This window comes from Mirounga angustirostris, unplaced genomic scaffold (assembly GCF_029215605.1).
Source record: "Mirounga angustirostris isolate CCGP_5_RB_7025 unplaced genomic scaffold, mMirAng1.0.hap1 SCAF_1, whole genome shotgun sequence".
Lineage (NCBI taxonomy): Eukaryota > Metazoa > Chordata > Mammalia > Carnivora > Phocidae > Mirounga > Mirounga angustirostris.
In genome coordinates, this window is record NW_026991709.1 from 85,860,324 (window position 1) to 85,879,428 (window position 19,105).

General features: G+C 35.1%; 1 protein-coding gene, 1 long non-coding RNA gene and 1 other non-coding gene across 4 annotated transcripts in view; 1 reads left to right on the forward strand and 2 right to left on the reverse strand.

Moving 5' to 3' along the window:
• PIK3CA (phosphatidylinositol-4,5-bisphosphate 3-kinase catalytic subunit alpha) overlaps positions 1-19,105 on the reverse strand; it is an 87,712-nt gene that overhangs the window by 45,716 nt on the left and 22,891 nt on the right. The window lies entirely within an intron of this gene.
• The window catches only part of LOC129045374 (uncharacterized), a 45,810-nt gene that overhangs the window by 6,027 nt on the left and 20,678 nt on the right, over positions 1-19,105 (forward strand). The window contains exons 2-4 of one of the 2 annotated variants that reach the window (XR_010409577.1): positions 15,429-15,485; positions 16,458-16,511; positions 18,115-18,280. This is a non-coding gene — a long non-coding RNA (uncharacterized LOC129045374). Of the gene's footprint in view, positions 1-14,802; positions 15,486-16,457; positions 16,512-18,114; positions 18,281-19,105 lie in introns of those variants that run through there. The other variant, XR_008505032.2, reaches the window with a different exon arrangement.
• LOC123835096 (U2 spliceosomal RNA) lies at positions 7,135-7,330 on the reverse strand. The gene has a single exon (XR_006788649.1). It is a non-coding gene; the product is annotated as a U2 spliceosomal RNA (small nuclear RNA).

A 19,105-nucleotide genomic window follows, 5' to 3' on the forward strand; every position in this document is an offset into this window, starting at 1 on the left:
ATTTTCTCTGGGTCTTTTTACCCCCAATTCCTTTAACCATAATTCAAGCGATAGTGTACCATCATCTTTGCCATCACTTAAAGTGTTCTTCTGCTCATTAATATTCATCTCAAAATGCAGCAACCAAAATCTAGTGTGTACCTATGAATTATGAGTCTCTATAAATACATCCTAAGACTGCAGAAACCTTTTCTAACTTGATTACTTTAAAATATAATGTATACTTTAGATATTTTAATTCAGGTTTCAATTTCAAAAGTGTATTATATTTAAAAGTTATTTGTTTTTAAAGTAATCAATATTACATCTGCATCACAAAGTCATTAAAATAAGAAAGCTATTTTGAAGTGTACACCTGGAAATTTAGGGGGGATATCTATACTGACTCCACTGGCAGCTTACTCACCTCAGACAGCCTTAATCTGTTAAAATAAGCAGCCTGTGTTTTCTAGATATCTGTGTTCCACAAATATAGAAACTTCGTAAGTATTTACTGAATGAACAAAAGTTTTACAAATACTTATTTCTTATTTAACTGATACATTTCAACCAATGTTATTTGAGTTAATGGACACATTACTAAAGGAGTATATTTAGATATATGTTGACAAGGTATTTTCCACCCTCATTCTCAGAGAGGTCAATGGGAAAACATTAACATGTAGTTTTGTTGCTAATCAGTTGCACCTTTTTATTTGCTCATTAACTAGAAAATATACTTTCCTGTTTTTTTAAATTACCAAATGAATCCTTACTTTATTCTGATTTAGAACAAAATAAAAAATTTGCCTCTATACTTGCTAAAGAAATAACATGATAAAAATCTGGATTAATAATTCTATGATCTGGTTACTTTCTTTAAAAGCTATTTTATTTTATTTTATTTTATTTTTTTTAAGATTTTTATTTATTTATTTGAGACAGAGAGAATGAGAGACAGAGAGCATGAGAGGAAGGAGGGTCAGAGGGAGAAGCAGACTCCCCGCCGAGCAGGGAGCCCGATGCGGGACTCGATCCAGGGACTCCAGGATCACGACCTGAGCCGAAAGCAGTTGCTTAACCAACTGAGCCACCCAGGCGCCCCTAAAAGCTATTTTAAATATTTCCAGTTAATTACTCTTTCTTAATGTTGCCTCTTAACATATATGTCTTTGATTGTACCTTAATACATTCTTGTTAAAATTATCTATTTCCATATTTGACTTCCTACTAGACTATGAACTTTTTCCGGATAGGATCTTTTTGGGGTCACTACAGTCCTACAGCATAAGAAGTAGGAAATCTAAATTGTAAAGTTATCCCAGGGAAAGTTCCAGGACCTGAAACAAACAGAAGTAGCAATAGTAATAGAAGAAAGAGATGGACGAAGACAGCTTATAAAGAGAAATCAAAAGCACTGAGAGACTAACTGGGTTTGAAGGATAAGAAGCATAATTTTAAACCAATTTCACTGCAGTGGAAATGCATGGGAAGCAAGTGTTTTTCGGTACAATTTTTCATGAGCCCCAGTTAGGGCCTCTAAAATTCTCTTCCTCCAAGAGTCACTGAGCTGTTGTTGGAGTGAGTCCAAAGGGACAGCTGTAATATACACTAGTGCTGGAAGGATGCATTTTATCCACTTCTTTCAAAATGCTGTCCTTCACCGACCTTTACAAGCTGACCATGAGAAAACAGATTTAACTCATTCTCTTAGTTATTCAGAGAGAGACCTTAACAACTTCAGGGTGGAAAATCAAGTTCTCATGACTGGTATGTAGAAAATTAAAATTCCTTTAGAAGGGGATATAATTTATTTTCACTATTAAATTCACAGTGCTGTGAAATACACTTCAGAGATTTAAAAATACATTTCAGAGATTTAATGATTTATTTAAAACAAGGGTTCCCAAATATGAGGTCCATAGATGAGCTTAGGAAGGGTCTGTGCTACTGAATTTTTAAAAAAATGACAAACAAGGTCTAAGTCAGTAATGCCTATGTCAATGTAGACTTTTTTTTAAAAGACTTTATTTATTTATTTATTTATGTATTTATGTATTTATGTATTTAGAGAGAGCACGCGCACATGAGTGGCGGGGGGGGGGGCAGAGGGAGAGGGAGAAGCAGACTCCTGGCTGAGCAGGGAGCGCAACGCAGGGCTGATCCCAGGACCTTGAGATCATGACCTGAGTCGAAGGCAGACGCTTAATTGACTAAGCCACCCAGGTGCTCCTGTGGACTTTTGATTATCAATAAATTCGTGAACAAGGGCTTTATTGAGGTGGGTTAAAAGAATCCACTGTGGGGGCGCCTGGGTGGCTCAGACGGTTAAGCGTCTGCCTTCAGCTCAGGTCATGATCCCAGGGTCCTAGGATCGAGCTCCACATCGGGCTCCCTGCTCAGCAGGAAGCCTGCTTCTCCCTCTCCTACTCCCCCTGCTTGTGTTCCCTCTCTCTCTCTGTCTCTATGTCAAATAAATAAAATTAAAAAAAAAAAAAAAAGAATCCAGTGTGACTAGCAGAACTGAATGGGATAAATAAGCATAAGCGTCACTAATGAAGTATAGATTAATAAATACCTGATCTTAGATTATTAAATAATGAATTTAAATTCTATGTTTTATATAGATATAAAGAAACCTTACCAAATCTCAAAATATGTAGTCACTAATTTCCCCAATTTGAACTTCAAAAATTCAAATTTTAGTGTGGATAAAATTTCTTAAAATTTAAGCTCAAAAAGAGACTAAATATTAATAGAGGTGATAGAAATATAGACAGGATTATGAGGAAAAGCAAACATAGTTAAACAATGTAGAAAATACAACAAAAGATATTTCATAATATAAAACAATTTAATAAGACAAATGACTCCACAGTGACATAGAGTTTTCCAGAAAATATTTCTTTTCTCTTTGTGAGGGAGTCAAGGCAGGATTATCATATTTTCACATAAAACAAGCAGCAGGCAGTCAAAAGTCAATAGTAAATTAGGCAACTCTAGAAATGCCATTTATTTATTTATTTATTTATTTATTTATTTTAAAGATTTTATTTATTTGACAGAGAGAGACATAGTAAGAGAGGGAACACAAGCAGGGGGAGTGGAAGAGGGAGAAGCAGGCCTCCTGCGGAGCAGGGAGCCCGATGCGGGGCTCGATCCCAGGACCGTGGGATCATGACCTGAGCCGAAGGCAGATGCTTAACGACTGAGCCACCCAGGTGCCCCGATTTTTTAGATCCAGATGGCAGTATTTGGTAAGTTATGATCTCAAAATATAGAACTGAAAGAATGACTAGTACTTCAAATGAAAAATACATTAATATTTTGCCTTATTTTTCTAGTAGTAGAATACTTTTGCTCTAATTCTTTGATTCCTCCTTATTAACCAGCCCACCTTGTGACTGATGGCATGTATTGGTAAGACAGGTGGACAGAATTAAGGGTGCCTCTTTCTGCCCAAAGAAAAGGACAAAGCTAATGATTCCATAAGGAAAATCTAACCAGTGACTTGAGCTTTAACATCTTAATACCGGGAACAAATAATCAACGGAGCTGAAAACATTTTAGAAACCTCTACATTTTTTTTCAACTATGGTATTATTCAGTGTTTAGTAGCAAAGAAAACAACATATATGAACCCAGTCTAGTTCTAGGGGTAGAGCAGAAATGGTTTAACCAGTGTTTTTGCTTTTGTTCAGATCACTCCTCCATCATCTTCAGCTCTACTGACCCTATGGAGAACTCTGCAATTCTTTTTTTTTTTTTTAATTTTATTTATTTATCTGAGAGAGAGCAGGGTGAGGGGTGGAAGGGACATAAGGATAGTGAGAAAGAGTCCTAAGCAACTCCGCCCTAAGTGTGGAGCCCAACATGGGGCTGGATCTCACAACGCTGAGACCACAACCTGAGCCGAAAGCAAGAGTCCATCGCCTGACTGCCCCATGCAGGTGCCCCAAGAGAACTCTGAAATTCTTTTTTTTTTTTTTTAAGATCTTATTTATTTATTTGACAGAGAGAGAGACACAGCGAGAGAGGGAACACAAGCAGGGGCAGAGGGAGAAGGAGAAGAAGGTTTCCCATGGAGCAGGGAGCCCAATATGGGGCTTGATCCCAGAACCCTGGGATTATGACTTGAGCCGAAGGCAGACGCTTAACAACTGAGCCACTCAGGTGCCCCGGGAACTCTGCAATTCTTTAGACTTCTCCAAGAGTTTCCTTATTTCCACAAAGTGAATAAAAATAGTTATTACCTCATAATGATTGAAAAGAATTAAGTGAAACAATACATGTAAAATTCTAGCATACAGTGCCTGGAGCATGGAAAGTCAATAAAGGTTCCCTCTCTTATCTATTGGATCCATGCTATCTAGATCCATGGGTCCAGAAAGGAGCCAGAACTTTAGTGTTTCAGGATTATTTTATAATTATTAAAAAATATTTTGATGCAGAATATTTTACTTATGTCTTTGAAGTCTGTACAAATGTCTCTGTCCTCATCTTTATATTTGTTTCTGTCTTCTTATTGAACTGCAAAATTCCTAAAGGATGAAACCTTTATCTGTTTTTTTTTTTTAAGATTTTATTCATTTATTTGAGAGAGAGAGCGAGCACATGAGCAGGGGAAGGGGCAGACGAGAGGGAAAGCAGACTCCTGGCTGAGCGTGGAGCCCTCTGGGCTTGATCCCAGGACCCTGAGATCATGACCTGAGCCAAAGTCAGATGCTTACCTGACTAAGCCACCCAGGCGCCCCTGAGGCCTGTCTCTGTTTAAATCAGTTTATACACTCTCAGTAGAGCATAAGCATTAAATGGACATTTGATATATTTCAATGATAAAACATAAAAACAATCAAATACAAATCAACACGAGACATAAGAAAATAGCAGAAGAAATATATACAAAAATTCTTATTTTAGAATTATGCTATACGTAATTGGCAAAATCTACTTCTTTACATGTACACATGAGATTATACTGATTTTTTTATTTAAAGAAAAAGAGGGAAAATGCAATGAATGTTAGAGATAAAAATGCAAAGTCATAGTAACAAATATTTTTGGTTCTTGGACTGAAAACAAATGACCAGTTAGGAAAAGAGAGAAGTGAAAGGGTATTACATAGACCATACCACTGATTTTCTCTTCATATTAAATAAATGCCTTTTAATCATATTTGGTTTGATTGAAAATAAGCAGGAATGATTTTTTTGGGGGCTAAAAACCAACAACACAGCTCATCTCCTACATTAAGTAATATACTATCTGGTTCACTGAAGCAATACTTAAAGGAAATTTGGCATAATGTGGAGAGTAACTTTTTAATGAGAGAAAAAAACACTTTCTTTATAAATCATTACAAACTATTCTCTTTTATATAGAGAGAGAAGTAACCCTAAAGTATTTAAATTTTACAGCTGTATCTGCATCTTGAGGGGCCAAAAGTATATTTCAACAAAACAGGGAAAATAGAACCCCAATTATGTATCTGGTTGTCTCCATGAAAATTTAACCAATATGAGATCATTGAAGAGACCAGCCCAGCAAGAAAGGAAGGAAATGCAAAATATGGAGGGGGTTCTTGAAATGTTACTATTTTCTGCTAAACAAACATCTTAGTTCCCGGGGAACATAAAGAGAAAAGGACCTGAAAGCTCAACCTTTTACAAGTAAGTTTATAACCAAACTTATTACTGATGATAACTAAAATATGGGGCTCATAGTCCTTTGTAATTTCTCTTTACAAATGACACTCATGTACCATATACTTCAGGAACAAAAGCAATTTATTATTTGGTATTGCACAGATGGTGCCAGCCACACATTGTTTCTTTCTTGATTTATGGGTTAAGAAAAAAAGTATAAAAGGGATCTACTTTCCAGCTTAAAATCAATATGAAAACTAACTCTCCCTGTTTTTCTTTCAAAAGCCTGGGGGCTTCACCAAAAAAAACTTCATTCTTTCTTGCCCTAAAGAAGCTAACACCATCCTGGACTTGGTTGATTTGTAAAATTGTTATTTCCTGGCTGCTAATGATAGAGAAAGAAGAGACAAAAAGTACATCATCCAGGTCCTAGCTAGATAAATTCATTGGGAAGCTTAAGAGTATCTAGATTAAACATCTTAAATAAGAACATCTAGAAAAAGGTAACCGTAGCAATGTGTCTTCCAGCTCACTTGGCTATTCTTTTAAAGACCTGTAACAAACTGAAGGCAAGATGTTTCCATAAGCCACCAGGAATAAGAACTTACTTCTCTTAAGTTTATCAAATGACTTTTTCTTTTTTCTTTATGTTTTTTCTTGTATAGTGCAAATGCCTTTGTAAGCCTTTCCATGTCTTTGAATACCTCAACAATCTTCTTCCAAGTCTTCCTGCCACTATGGATTAGGGTGGATGAACTTCTGGAAAACACTTGCATCACACTATTCCCTTTTGTTTTCTCTATTCATCAAGAATGAACAGCTACCTTATTTCCTTATATCATGGAATGAAGACATAGTTTAATTTCTACCGGGGCTTCTAGTCAAGTACTATTCCTTCTGGTGGTAGCTCTCTAGTGTCTAGATGCATTAAAACTTATTTGCATTCCACTACTGATTAACCTTATGGTTTTTCTTCACAATGATGAAAAAATGAGTCTTGTATACCAACCTTCTACTGCCATTATAAAGTGAAACTTGGGTTAGCTACAGATTTCTCAGTAGATCCAGTTGTTCTCTCTTCCTTGTACAGAATAGGTAGTTTGTGTCCACAAAGAGAAAAGAATCCCAAAATGATAAAATAGTAAATGTTCAGTCTAGTCCAGTCCCATAAAGACAGCTACCTTTGACTGGCGGTACTAGCAGACAATAGATTCACCTAATTGAATCCAGACATATTTCATAGAAAGTCTCTTTGCTTTGGACTATTATTTTCATTTTTGACCAACTCAACATTCTAAACTCAAAATCTGCCATCTGCTCCATTTTCTGACAATAACAGAATATTTAGTATTTAATAGTAATGGTGAAAAAAAAATGGTGAAAAAAAATGCAAGTAATTATTGACCAACTTTAATAGTGATTTATCATCCTTCAATATTTGATCTCTGATAAAGGGGCTACTTCACTAAAGCAAAATCTGAAGTAATGCTGAACAGCTGTTTGGCAAGCCAAGGACACAGATCTCCCAGAAGTGCAATGAGAGAGAGAGGAGCTTATTTTCAGCACAAGCACCACCTAGCTAAGATGTGAACAGGAGAGTTCTATGAGTGATAGCAACAGCAATGTGGAGGCATGTAAACACAAATATTTTAAACTGATAAGAACAGATACTACACTTGATCTTAGCCAAAAGGCCGAGAAGCGATAAAACACAAATATTTTAAAAATCAATTTTTTGGGGGGGCCTGGGTGGCTCAGTCGTTAAGTGTCTGCCTTCAGCTCAGGTCATGATCCCAGGGTCCTGGGATCGAGCCCCACGTCTGGCTCCCTGCTCAGTGGGAAACCTGCTTCTTCCTCTCCCACTCCCCCTGCTTGTGTTTCCTCTCTCGCTGTCTCTCTCTCTGTCAAAAAATAAAATCTTTAAAAAAATAAAAATCAAAATCAATTTTTGTAAGCCACTACAATATGGGCAACAGTACTTCAGAATCCACTTAATGATGAGAGAGAAATAGTAGATGGTCTTCACTTTGCCTCTTTAAACATTTACTGTTCACTTATACTTAACATGGTGTAATATACCATATCTGAAAAGCTATGGTTATATACCTTAAAATGACAGCAATGAGAATGACAAATCGAAATGGGAGTAACTGTGTAAAAATAGCAACATAAGTTATCAGTAAGTAGAATATTTCTATTTTATTCACTGATGTTCAATATGTCATCTGTTGACCACTTAAGGCATATTATTAAACAATAAATTACCTTATAATAATTCAATAAGTTAAAGTGCTTCCTTAAAAATGTATCACCTGACAAAAACTTATAAACCAGTTATTTAACCTAAGTCATTAAACTATTATCCCAACAATTGCTTCATACATTACAGTTTATTACATAATCTTGCTGAAATTAAAATAAAGGCACAGAGTGAGATGTAAGAAAGTTTGAAACAGAACTTAAAGGAGCTAAAGTTCTAAACCTTCACTACGGAGTAATAACTCAAGAAAGCGAATGAATGTAAAGATTAAAGTGAAGAGAGAAGGGAATGCTCTGGAGTTGGAGAGAGATCTTGTGGAGGACAATAATGGAGACTTTTGAGTCTGTGCTCAATAATGGAGAATGCTGATGTGAAAATGTGGAAAGCATCTATTATGGTACATAAAGAGTACATTCAAAGCTCTATTTCTTAAATGGCAAGGTTAAGGTTAAACTAAAACTAGACCATAAACTTTTATTTACTTATTTATTTTAAAAAGATTGATTTATTTAAGAGAGAGCAAGTGAGCATGAGCGGGGGGGGGGGGGGGGGCAGAGAGAGAAGCAGACTCCCTGGGAGCAGGGAGCCCAATGCGGGACTCCATCCCAGGACCCTGGGATCATGACCTGAGCCAAAGGCAGATGCTTAACCGAATGAGCCACCCAGGTGCCCCTAGACTATAAACTTTTAGCTTCATCTAGTCAATACTAATAATTTCTATTACTTGATAGTTGCCTAATGGTCTAAGGAATCACAATCTGATAATCTCATACCAATTTGGTGGGGAATAAGAAAAAAAGGCAGAGCAAAAATTCTTTAAAGAATTCCCACTATCAATACTGCAAGTCAGAAATTCACCTTTTGTCACAAAGACCTCAAAATGATAAAGTTTTTTTCAAAGATAAAAGTATGGGTTCTATATTTATAGCATAATTAATGAAACCAAAATAATTAGCTTACTAGGTTAAAAAATCTACTTTCATATCTCTAGGAATCAGCTAATTAAAACCTGTGCTTGGTTCCTTTGTTCCAATTGGCTTTACAATACTAGTGTTCTTACCCATCACTAGTCTACTCACAATGGTATCATTAGCACTAAGATCCAAATAACAGTGCTGTATTTATGACTGCACTTTAGTTTACACAAAAGCAAAATTCTGAGAAGAGCATGAGTCATTATCCCCAGGGTAAAAAAATAATGTTTCTTTGGTCAGAATATGAAACTTATTACTGAAACCAGTAATTTAGCCTAGAAATTCCTTTTCTGAATAAATGGAACAGAATGTTTCTTTTCTCTATTTGAACACTCCAAAACTAGCAGAACTGTCCATCTGTCTGCTTTTACTACTCTACATATCTGGTGTGTGGTGACAGAAAAACAACCTTTAGTCTAACTATTTTCAGTACTGCTCTTTTGTTTTGTCCTGTCAGAATGTCATCTTCCCAGGACAAAATACAGAGAGACACACAGACACACACACACAAACACACACCCCTCTCCCTCACTATTTGGGTAATCTATTACTAAGTCACTGTAAAATATATAGAGAACATTCTAAAAGTGGATATTTATTTCCATAATGTTAAATGTTAGAAACTTCTCAGGTTCATATTTTATATCTCACCTTAAAATATCTTCATAATTAAAAGGTAAAAGTGAAAAAGATAAGGAATTATCGGGGTGCTTGGGTAGCTCAGTTGATTAAGCATCTGCCTTTTGCTCATGTCATGGTCCTGTGGTCCTGGGATTGAGCCCATGTTGGGCTCCCTGCTCAGTGGGGAGTCTGCTTCTCCCTCTGTCTGCTGCTCCCCCTGCTTGTGCTCTCTCTCTCTCACTCTCTGTCTCTAATAAATAAAGTCTTTAAAAAAAAGATAAGCAACTATTGATGTTTTAAATGATTTAAAGTTTTTCCCCAAATTTTCCCAAAAACAAGTCAAAATAATCTTTCTAGGATATTTTTCTGGCCGCCTTCAATTGTTTCTTTTGTTGGTACCTCTTACTTTGTTTATTCATGATATCACCACTCTCTCAATCTCTAAGGTTGGACACTTTGGAGATCTCAGCTCCTTTTGCATGATATCACTTCCCCCATTAAACCACCCACAAACTCATCACTTTTGGGGGGAGCATCTCTATCACTACTAAACTCTAAAGAGTTCTCATATGGAACAATGATAGGTCTCTAATTCAAGAAGCATTTGTAAAGCCACTGCTATCTACAAGACACTGACAAAGTGAAGAGGGGAAAAAACCATTCACATGTGTATATAAGTGAAGATGAAAACCTTTATTACCTTACAATCTACAAGGCAGAATATAGTAATTACAGGAGAAAGTGTACATATGTGCTTGTTTAAGGGAAAGAAGCTTAATGACTGGTAGGATTTCTGATAGGCACAAAATGAGGAGCAGGTTAAGTGTACACTAAGAGCTGAGGCAAAAAGCCCTGAAAACACAGCATTCAATCCCCTCCCCCAATTGCCTATCCAGTGTCACTAAAACTGGCTACCTAAAACATGTATCTAATCATATCACTACTCAATTAAAATAATATGGTGAGTTTCTGTTATCTAGAATATACTTCAAACTCAAAGCCTCATCAACCATTACAACTATGCTCTGTCCTTATGCTTTTTCCCCACACTCCAAGCTCTAATCTTTCTAGATCAATCTTTTTCCTTTACAGTTTTCTTTGCCTTTGTAAGGGTCCATGATGTTTCTTCTACATCTATTCCCATTCACTGCCATTTCAATCATACCTTTCCTTTAAATTCAGCCCAATGCCTTCCCTTCTGTCCCTTCACAGTCTCACTAAACTTGGTTTATAATTCCAGATTAACTTTAGAATCATTTTGTGAAATTCAAAAATAAAGATCAAAGCAAGCTTGTTTGTATTTTGATTGAGAAACTATGATTTGTACTAATTTAGGGAGAACTGACATTTTTACAAGCTATCTTTCCTATCCAAGGATGTACTTACACTTATCTAAGTCTGTTTTTCAATGTTCCTTAGTAGTTACTTTTTAATTGTACTATAATTAACATACAGTGAACTGCACAAGCACTTTTTATATCCATGTAACCACCATACAAAACAAGATATAGGACATACTATTAACCTGGAACATTACCTCATGCTCTTTTCCAATTCATTTCTCTCTCTGCCCCTAGATTACTGCATTTTGATTTCTGTAATCATAGGTTACTTTTACAGGTTCTTGACTTCATATAAATTGAATCACAGTGTATACTCTTTTGTGTTTGGCTTCTTGCTTAACATATTGTATCTGAGATTTATCCACGTTGTTAATGTATCAGTAATCAATTCTTTTAAGTTGCCATGTAGCAGTTCAAAATATATTTCAATTTGTTTATCCATTCTCCAGTTGTTGAATATATGGGTTGTTTTGGCTTTGGCCATGAACATTCTTATATTAGTTTTTTTGTTTTTGTTTTAGTGGACATATACTTTTTTTTTTTTTTTAAAGATTTTATTTATTTATTTGAGAGAGAGAATGAGACACAGAGAGAGAATATGAGAGGGGGAGGATCAGAGGGAGAAGCAGACTCCCTGCTGAGCAGGGAGTCTGATGCGGGACTCAATCCCGAGACTCCAGGATCATGACCTGAGCCGAAGGCAGTCGCTTAACCAACTGAGCCACCCAGGCGCCCCAGTGGACCTATACTTTTATCTCTTTTGGTAAATACTTAGGAGTAAAATTCTGGGTTATATGGTATGCAGACTGACTACTTATCCTTAAGAAGGCCTGCTTGCAAGGTTGGCCCCTGGTTGGTGTCTGGGAACTTGGATCATGGATTTTGAAAGACTTTCCACCCCCTATGTGATAAAAGTGGCTCACTGTGCCTGAATTATTTATGAAAACAATATGTTTTATGTTAAATACCTGCTTGCCTTCTGGAATTTGGGTATGTGCTGGGCAGAGGGATCAGCCTCCAAGTATTTGTGTACTAAATCTAACAAGCTTCCCTGGTTGTCTATGTTTCATACATGTTGTCTCAACTTCTTGCTGGGGAAATTAAGTGTATCTTGTGACTCCATTGCAAGAGGACCCTTGGAACCCTGCACCTAATCTACCCTGAATTTCTCCCCATGCACCTTTTCCTTTTGCTGACTGTGGTTTGTATCCTTTTGCTGTAATAAACCATGGTCATAAGCATGATTACACAGAGTCCTATGAGTCCTCTTAGTAAACCATCAAACCTGGAGGTGGTCTTGGTGACCTCCCAAATACATAAGGTAAATGTTATGTTTAACTTTGTAAGAAACTGCCTACCAGTTCTCCAAAGTGACTGCCCATTTTGCATTCCCACCAGCAATAAATGAGAATTCCAGTTGCTCTCTATCCTCATAACTAGTTAGTGGTATCAGTTTTTCTATTTTAGCTATTCTAGTGGGTATGTAGTGGTGTATAAAAACACTATGGTTTTAATTTGCATTTACTGATGACTAATGATGTTGAAATTTTTTCATGTGCTTATTGGCCATTTGTTTATCTTCTGTGAAATGTCTGTTTGAGTCTTCACACATTTTTATATTAGGTAGTTGATTTTTTTTAAATGTTGACTTCAGAGGTTCTTTATATATTCTGGATATAACTTCTTTTGTCACTTATAAGTACTGAGAATATTTTTTCCCATTCTGTGGCATATCTATTCATTTTAATGTTGTCTTTTAATGAGCACAAATTTTTAATTTTAATAAAGTTTTATTTATCTCATTTTCTTTTATGATCAGCACTTCTTATGTCTTGTCCAAGAAATCTTTGCCTTCTTAAGTCTTAAAAGATTTCTTCATGTAAATTCTGCTACGCCTTACTAAGTTTATCTCTTAGATAAGTGATCTTTTTGTTAATTTTATAAATTAGTTCTTCTCTTCCATTATATAATTGGTTATTGTTCATATAAGGGAAAACTATGGTTTATTTATATATTAACATTATAATACCAAGAAGACATACAGGAAAAGGTGGATAAATATGACTAAAAGTAAAAAATCTGGTTTGGCAAAACTACCACAAACCAAATGAAAAGACCACTGGCAAACTGGTAATGATATATTTGTAATACATAGGACAAAAGGCTAATTTTTTTGGGTAATTTACAAATAGCTCAGATAAGTCAATTAGAAAAATATGAATAAGAAAACAGTACAAATACAGTTTGCAGAAAAGGAAATTTAAATGGGATAAGCTTAAGAAAATAATTTAAAAATACAAATAAAACAATGATATATTTCCATTTTTTACTTATCAGATTGAAAAACATTAAGCTTATTAAGTGTTAAGTGTCTGCCTTCAGCTCAGGTCATGATTCCAGGGTCCAGGGATGGAGTCCCACATTGGGCTCTTTGCTCAGCAGGGGACCTGCTTCTTCCTCTGCCTGCTGCTCCCCCTGCTTGTATTCTCTCTCTCTCACCCCTCTCTCTTTGGCAAATAAATCAATAAAATCTTAAAAAAAAAAAAAAAAGAAAAACATTGGAGCTTGATGAAACCCATGACTACAAAGATAGTACTCTTAGAAAGTTGGTGGAAATGTAAACTTTCTAGAAGACAATTTTGACAAAATGATTCAAAATTTAAAATGTACGTATTCTTAGACTAGGCAATCCCACCACTAGGAATTTGTTATATGGCTATGTTTGTAAAAAATTCACCAAAAAGTAGGTTAAAGAATATTTAATGAGGCAATGTTCATGAAAGCAAAAGTTAGAAATAACCTATCAACAGGGGAATGGTTATGTAAATTATAGTAGTGCATTTCATGAAATACTATGCAGCTATTAAGATGAATGATATAGAACTGTATGTACTGATATGAAATGATCACCAAAATACAGTAAGGAGTCAAGAAAGAGCAACAGAGCGGTGTGTTTATAAAAAGGGAGGGAACAGACTTTTGATTTCAAAATATCAATGTAAAGACCTTTGTGCCCCAACTTACTCCTAAATAAGGAGAGTAAGAAAAACACCTTCTTTGATAAAGCTAGAAAACTGTCACCTTAAACCATAATATACAGACAGGGTTAAAAAAAAAAAAAGAATGATAAATGAGATGAAGAATATTAAATTAAGTGCCTATAGATAAAAAGGAAGCCAATTGTCACAGAACCTCAGAAAGGTTTGGGACTAGGAGATACTTGGAACTATTAGCATTCCAGGTCTCTAACTCCACCTAGTACAGTCAATGACTTCCCAATCCTTCAGAAATCAGAACGTGTAGTTTCTGGAAAAATTAAACCCAACCGACTTTGGATTTAAATAGACACAGAAGTAGATAAGGGTAAAGCTGTGACTAAAACCAGAAGATTACATGAAGTTTAATGAGACTCAAAGCCCCTTTCTTCAGTATACCTCTAGAACACAAGCAGGTCTACATAGGAGGTGGTAAATTTTCCCCAGAAAAGGATCCAAAACTGATTAACCTAGAGAAAGATCATGACATTTAGGGATTTCCTGCAGCACAGTCCACCAACAGACAAGAGTTCTGCCCTCAAACTCCACTTTCCACCAGCTTTTAATGATGTTTAAATATAAATGACATGTCGTCAAGGACTTTTATGCATTTCAGGAAAGTCTCCAATATTAAGGACAGAGACTAAAACATCATGGGAGTGCTGAGAAACAGAAAAAAATATCAAGGAAACTAAAATAGTCTAAGAGAAACTATTGTCTATCACTAACCAGATGAAGAACCAGTAAGAAAAGAACAATTAGACAATAAAAGCTGAAAAAAAGTTCAATAAAAGTTTGAAGTTATAGTCAAGGCAATTTTCCAGAAGGCAGAATAAAAAAATGAGTAAAAGGAGGGCAAGGTAAAAATATAGAAAAAGAAATCCAGGAAGTTTAATACCTGATTTGTAGGAATTCCAGAAAGAACAATGAAAACAGAGGTGAGAAAAATATCAAAAAAGTAAGGCAAGAAAATTTCCAAGAACTGAAGGATGTTAAGTCTGCAGAAAGCAAGGACCTACTTAGCGCACAGCACAATAAATGAAAAATACAATACCTTAAAACTTCAGAACACTAGGCACAAAGAGAAGATAATAAATACTTCCAAAGAGAAAAATAACTAAAAGGTCAGGAGCCAGAATGGCACTGGACTACTAAACAGCACAACTGGAAGTTAGAAGGCAGTAGAGCAACACTGCAAAAATTCTGAGTAAAAATGATTTTCAATCTAGAATTCTACACTCACCTAAAATATCACATAATTGTAGGAATAGAAAATGACATATTCAAGCATGTAAAATCTCAAAAAATTTACCTCTCAGTTATCCCTTTTCAGGAAGCCATTAGAGGATATGCTCCTGTAAATGAGGGAATAAACCATGAAGGTATGGGGCACAGGAAATCAAGGCTCCAACACAGGAAGCAGGTGTAGGGAATTTCCAGGATGAGAGCAAAGAGAAGTCTTATGACAACAGCTGTGAAAGAGACCTAGGGAGCAGTCAAGATTAAATCAGAAAAACTGAAGGCTCTAGGAAGGATATCTTAGGAAAATAACCAAACTAATTATCTCACAGGTGAAAGATATTACAAAGATGGATTGAAGTGTGTGGGAAGAAACTCAGATAACAATGGTAAGTAAGCAAAATTTTTTAAAATGAGGTAATTATTTAATAAAAATAAAAAACAGAAAAGATATAACCACATGCACTATTTGCTTCATTACTGAATAATATTTATACGGTCATAATAATGAAAACACTAAGTGTGTATTTAACCAGTAATAACTAAATATATTAGGATGTGAGATAAGGCAAAATAAGGCATAAAAAGGATTAAAATCATGTTACAAGAAGAAATGAATGTCAAATATTGGTGGACCAAGAGATAGTGCCATACCCCATTATTATAAGCTAGAAAATATGAGCTGAAATAGTTGAAAGTGGTTTTCCTGAAGAATTACATAAGGCAAGACAAGTTCAGGGGAGAGGATGGGAAGAAGGAGTAGTAGCAAACTTTTAAATTAATCTTTCAGTAGTAATTTAAAATCACATAATTATATTTTTATTCCAGTTTATTTGAGGTAATTCAAAATTCCGTTCAATGTGTCTTGGTAAGTGTGTAACAGTTGTGAAAATTACACCATAATCAAGTTAAAAACAGTCAATTATCTATCCCTAAAAATTTTCTCCCTTTGTAGTCAATCCTCAATCCCCATTCTTACCCCAGGTCCTAGGTAACTACTAATCTGGTTTTTGTCACTGTATATTTTTCTAATTCTGGCATTTTATACAACTGAAATCATTCAGTATGTAATCTTTTGTGTCTAGTTTCTTTCACTTAGCATGATGTTTTCATTTTTAGCATTTATATTTAGGTCTGGATCCATTTTGAATCAATTTTGGGGTTTGGTGTGAAGACCTTGTTAAGGATCTTTTTTTAAATTTCTCCAAATGGACATCTAGTCATTCTAGAACCATTTTTTGACAAGATTCTTTCCCCCTTGAATTACATTAGCATCTTTGTAAAAAATCAATTATCCTATTAAGTATGGTTCTATTTCTAGACTCCAAATTTCTTCCATTCATCTATATGTCTCTCCTTAGGCTAATACTGAACCATTTTGACTACTGTCGCTTCACAGGAAGTCTATACATCAGGTACTGTAAGTCCTCAGATTTTGTGCTTAAAATTTTTTTCTGCTACTTTATGCCTTTGCATTTCCACATAAATTTTAGAATCATATTGTCAATTTCTATGAAAAAGACTAGCAAGATTTTGACTGGGATTGTACTGACTCTATAGATCAAATTTTTTGAGAATTGCCATCCTTAAAACATTTAGTCTTCCAATTCAAAAACATGGTATATCTCTCAATTAATCTAGGTCTTAATTTCTGTCAGCAATACTTTGCAGTTTTCAGTGTACAGGTTTTGCATATCTTTTGTTGAATTCATTTCAAGGTAATTATATAATGCTACTGTGGTTTTGTTTTTGTTTTTTAATTTCATTTTTGGATAGTTCATTTCTAGTATATAGAAATACAATTAGTTCTTATTTATTATCTTGTATTCTACAGCCTTGCTAAATTCACATCATTAGTTCTATTAGTTTTTATTTTTCTTGCAGATTCCTTACAACTTTCTATATACATGTCACCTGACAATAATAGTTTTACTTCATCCTTTCTATTCTGTAAGTCTTTTCATTTCTTTTTCTTGTCTTAATGCATTAGCTAGGACTCCAGTGTAATGGTGAATAAAGGTGGTGAGAGTAAACGTCCTTGCCTTGGTCTTGATCTTAAATGGAAATACATAAAATCATTCACCATGAAGTATTTTCCTTTTTTTTTTTTTTTTTTTTGAGAGAGAGTGCAAGCAAACGTGGGGGGTGGGTGGGAGGGGAGAGGGAGAGAGAGGATCTTTTTTTTTTTAAAGATTTATTTATTTTAGAGGGAGAGCAAGCGAGCGTGCACATGCGCCGGAGAGGGACAGAGGGACAGAGGGAAAGAGAATCTCAAGCAGGCTGCCTACTGGGCACAGAGCCCCACTCGGGGCTTGATATCACAACCCCGAGATCATGACCTGACCTGAAATCAAGAGTCAGACGCTTAACCAACTAAGCCACCCAGGCACCCCAGTATATTGTTTTTTCTTAAGCATCCTTTATTAGGTTAAGGAGATTGCCTTTAATTCCTACTTTGCTGAGGGTTTTTGAGTTTGTATTGAATTTTGTCAAATACTTTTCTGCATCTACTGAGATAGTCATATAGGTTTTCAACTTTATCTTAGTAGCATGGTATATTACATTGAATTGATTTTTGGAAGTTCAACCAACCTTGCATTGCTAGGATAAATCTCACGTAACTATGATGTATCATCCTTTTTATACATTACTAGATTTAATATGCTAATATTTTTTAAGGATTTTTGTGTCTATGTTCATGAGGAATATTGTCTGCTCGTTTGTTTTTTTTTTTTTTTTCTCACAATGTCTTTATTTAGCTGTGGTATCTGGGTAATACTGGCCTCATAAAATGAGTTGTGACATTTTCTACTCCTGTATTTTCTGAAAATCTGGGTAGGACTGTTATTTTTAATTCCTCCATTGCTTGCCAGAATTACTAGCTATGCCTTTGGGGGCTGGATTTGTTGTTGTTGTTGGAAGGTGTTATATTACTAATTGAATTTCTTTATAGAAGTCTATTTAGATTTTGGTTTTTCCTTCCTTTCTTTTTTAAAAAGATTTATTTATTTATTTTAGAGAGAGAATGTGAGTGAGTGTTGGAGTGAGGGGCAGAGAGAGAAGAGAATCCCAAGCTGACTCCATGCTAAGCACAGAGCCCAATGTGGGGCTGGATCCCAGGACCCCCAGATCACGAGCTGAGCTAAAACCAACAGCTGGATGCTTAACCAACTGCACCACCCAGGTACCCCAGATTTTCTATTTCTTCTTGAGTCCATTTTGGTCATTTGTATTTTTCACGGAATTTGTCCACTTCATCTAAGTTGTCATATTGGTTACCATACAGTTGTTCATGATATTCTTTTATTTTTAAGTATCTATAGTATCTTTAATACTATCCATTTTTTCATTTTTAATATTGTTAGTTTGCATCTTTTTTCCTGATCATTCTACTTAAAGGTTTACCAATTTTATTGAATTTTTTAAAGAACCAGCTTTTAATTTCATTGATTTTCTTTCTATTATCTATTTCCTTGATTTCTGCTATGATATTTATTATTCCCATTCTTCTATTTACCTTGGGTTTAATTTACTTTTTCTTTTTTAGCTTCTTAAAGCAGCACGTTAGATATTGATTTTAGACCTTTCTTCTCAGAAATAGATCTTTAAAGCTGTGTCTTAGCACTGTTTTAGCTATATACTGAATATTTTCATGTTGTATTATTTTCATTCAGTAAAAGTATTTTCTGATTTGCCCTGTGAATTCTTCTTTCACCTATGGGTTACTGAGAAATATGTTATTTATTTTCTACATATTTGGGGATTTTCCTTATTTCTTTCTATCCTGATTTTTTTTTGGCATTGATTTTTAATTTAATTCCTTGTGGTTGCAGAACACACTGCATAATTTCAATTTCCTCATATTTATTAATACATTTTGTTTGTGGGTCAGTATATGGCTCATCTTGATGAATGTTTCAAGTCCACTTTGAATGTGTTGTTGGGTATAGTTTACTGTAGATGTCAATTACATTGACTTGCCTTACTCAAGTCTTCTTTATCTTGTTTT